Below are 2,705 nucleotides of genomic sequence, written 5' to 3' on the forward strand. Positions count from 1 at the left end.
AAATATATAAATATAATAAATAATATTAGGTAAAAATCAAATATATATGTAAATAATAAAGAATCCTACATACAAATCAAATATATAAATTATAAAGATTCTTGTTTAAGAATCAGATATATACAAATAATAAAGAACCTTACTTAAAGATCTGGTATAGACAGTAAATAATAATCTTAAAAATCAGATATAAAAATGTTAAAGAATCTTTATAGAAATTTTGCTAATTTTGAAATGTGGAATACATTCGCCAAGGATCCCAACCCCCAATTGATAAGTGTTGTTCAGACGTCAAGAAATGTAAACAAAATCCTATATAATTCGTGATGGTTGGAGGGGAGTCAATATTTGTTAGTAAGTGATTTGATACGTGATTTAAGCACGGTGCGCTAGTTAACAAGTTATTTGAGCCGTAAAACAATTATTAATAAAATAATTCTGGTTGGATGTTATAGCTTTTTTGTCATTTCCCATAGCTCTTTCTTGTTTAATCTAGACTACAATAAGGTAGTTGGGTTGAGATACGTATCCATTTTCGTGTAACATTAAAATTCTTTTTGCTTATTCGCTCAGCCATGATGTTTTGTTAATATATATGAGTAAAAAGGGCCCTAGCCAATCCGTTTCAAGCAGCTCCTTGTTGAACCTTATTGATTTTTGGGCAGAATTGTCGTAGGTCAGGTTAGGGTATAGTAGCCTAGCCATAGTTGGTTAGGGTAATTTTAAGGAAGATCTCTGCACGGGGGCATTGTTTATTAATGAAACTTTTGGTAAAACTATAGAACAACTCTGAACGGCATATTACCAAGGAAATTGAGTTTTCCTATACTTTTAGGTCAGTGTTGCTGATGAAGGTGGTGGTGTTTATTGGTGGTCAGTTATTATTATCCTTATTTTTATTGGGGACCCTTTGGGAATGGGGAGTTTTGGGGGGGGGGGGGTTAGAACACAGGGAGAGAGAACGGACGTGTTATTGTTATGATGGCCACCCTGGAATGGTTCCGTGCATACACAAGGCATATGGGAGCCATCTGTTCAAGAAGGGATTGGCTAAGGAAACCTATTATAAAAAAACTATACTTACCTAACCTAATCTAGTAGGCCATGTTACTTAGCCGGCTTTTTACCAAAAGTGCCCCTACAACACTGCGCATGCACGCTAGCATTCCAGGATGACCGGCATACAATGGTATATTCAGTCCTAAGGTTAATTACTGGTTAATTAGAATCAACCCTAAAAAAAATAATGGTAAATTCTTGATAAGCAACCAAAATACAGAAAAACTCAATTTTCAAGGTAATAAGCTGTGCAGAGTTATATTATAGTTCTACCAAATATTTTGACTGAACCAAATAGAAAAAAGTGTATGTGATGCAGTTCTGGTGAGATAACATGAAAATTTTACCAAAACGATGTGTGAAATTTACTGTATTTTTATTATGCTTTCACTTAGAAAAGATCCGCAGGACACCATGCTTAGTACCAACCCCTTGGGATTAATGTGAAAACATAGACAAAAGACAGCAGATTTCTCACATGATTTCAGATAAATTTTCAGTAAAACTTGAGAATACCACCACGGCCTGGTTCCCACTAGTTACTGACTGGGATATTTATGGCCTTTTATTTGTGTTTGTATCATATTTATGTCTTTTGTTTATGTTTATGATTTTTACCATCTTTTGTTTTTGTTTTTACTTTCATCCCTGGGGGCTGGTACTAAACAGTGCCCATTTTGCATCTAAACTGGTAGTTACCAAGCCAGAGGGGGAACAGTGGTAGTTTTTAGTCTTACCAATATTTCAAGTTATTCCACCTGTAAGCGTCATATACTGTACACCTTTTTCAGTCTTGTTCAGTCAAAAAATTTCATTGAAAAACAATATTTCGATGTGGAGCCCTTCTTTTAGGTTTTACTGTTTGGTAGCCTTCTTTGTAGTTCTTCGCTGGGTGAGCGGGTTCCATTCTCAGCTACCATTCTGTTGGTTGCGAGTTCGAATCTCTGACCGGCCAGTGAAGAACAAGAGGAATTTGTTTCTGGTGGTAGAAATTAATTTCTCGCTGTAATGTGGTTCGGATTCCACAATAAGCTGTAGGTCCCATTGCTAGGTAACCAATTGGTTCTTAGCCACGTAAAAATAAATCTAATCCTTCAGGCCAGCCCTAGGAGAGCTGCTAATCAGCTCAGTAGTCTGGTAAAACTAAGGTATACTTAACTTACCCTTCTTTGTAATCTGAAGTATTGGTTAAGGAGCATACTTGGCTTGTTAAATATTTTCATTAGGATAAGATGACATCACACAGGAAAGGTTAGAACATAGGCCTCGGCTAAGCTGCATGACATGGTTTTTAGATTCCTAACATATTATGATAGGAATTTTAAAAAAATGAATTGGATTGCACAAGTAATAATAGAATTAAATGGTAAAATATATAACATATAGAAAAGCAACCAACGAGACAACTTATGTACATTATTTTTAAGGACTTAGTATTAATATGAAAATCTCTGTATTCTCTCTTGTGTTCCTAAGAGAATTGCATATTATCAGTTTTGAATTCCTGGACAACAAACTACTGAGCAATAGAAAAATAGCTAGGGATGTATGGTATCCAATTGATATTTTGGGTACTTTCTGCAATAAAGCTGTGAAGACATTTTATAATAAAAGTGACAGGAGAAAAGTATTACTGAAGAACACTT

General features: G+C 34.9%; 1 protein-coding gene across 4 annotated transcripts in view; it reads left to right on the forward strand.

The window, feature by feature from the left end:
- Positions 1-254: 254 nt before the first annotated feature.
- Positions 255-2,705, forward strand: part of LOC136833356 (uncharacterized) — a 41,814-nt gene continuing 39,363 nt past the window's right edge. For 2 of the 4 annotated variants that reach the window (XM_067095384.1, XM_067095383.1), the window contains exon 1: positions 260-354. The gene's annotated coding sequence lies outside the window, so the exon portion shown is untranslated. Of the gene's footprint in view, positions 355-2,705 lie in introns of all 4 variants that reach the window. The other 2 variants (XM_067095386.1, XM_067095387.1) reach the window with 2 other exon arrangements.

This window comes from Macrobrachium rosenbergii, chromosome 51, assembly GCF_040412425.1.
Source record: "Macrobrachium rosenbergii isolate ZJJX-2024 chromosome 51, ASM4041242v1, whole genome shotgun sequence".
Taxonomy (NCBI): domain Eukaryota; kingdom Metazoa; phylum Arthropoda; class Malacostraca; order Decapoda; family Palaemonidae; genus Macrobrachium; species Macrobrachium rosenbergii.